Source organism: Eimeria mitis, genomic scaffold (genome assembly GCF_000499745.2).
Source record: "Eimeria mitis Houghton genomic scaffold, Emh_scaff3173, whole genome shotgun sequence".
Taxonomy (NCBI): domain Eukaryota; phylum Apicomplexa; class Conoidasida; order Eucoccidiorida; family Eimeriidae; genus Eimeria; species Eimeria mitis.
The window spans coordinates 6,331-7,043 of NW_013571515.1; positions in this window are offsets into that span (position 1 = coordinate 6,331).

Here is a 713-nt window from a genome sequence, read left to right on the forward strand (position 1 = left end):
GGGGGGGGGGAGATGCTGGTGCTGCAGCGGGGCTTGCTCGCGAGGGCAGCAAGGGGTTTGAAGGTTCTGCTGCTGCTGCTGCTGCTGCTGCAGCAGCAGCAGCAGCAGCAGCAAACAGCAAACAGCAGAAAAGGGGAGACACAAAGAATTCGTTAAGGCCGCTGGGGTCCCTCAGCTCTGGTGCTGCAGCAGCACGAGGGGGGAGACAGCAGCAGCAGCAGCAGCAGCAGCAGCAGCAGCAGCAGCAGCAGCAGCAGAATATAGATACAAAGACACAGTTGACTCTGCATGCAGCAGCAGGAGTTGTAGCGCATGCATGCACCGAGATGATGTATATGATTGTAAACGAATATCTACAAGAAATAAATAAAAATAAAAATAATAATACAGGCAAGCCCCAACACTCCGCAGCTGTACATACACCCCATGCATGCATGCATGCATGCATGCATGCATGCATACATACACCCCATGCATGCATGCATGCATACACCCCATGCATGCATGCATACACCCCATGCATGCATGCATACACCCCAGGCATGCATGCATGCATGCATGCATTTTGTGGGGCTGTTTGCATGCGTTTCAGGTGCAGATGTATTTGACTTTGCTGCTGCTGCTGCAGCAGCAGATCCAGAGAGCCCCCTTTCTCTCTCGTTGCTGCATGCAGCAGAACCAGAAGCAGCAGCAGCAGCAACAGCAGCAACAGC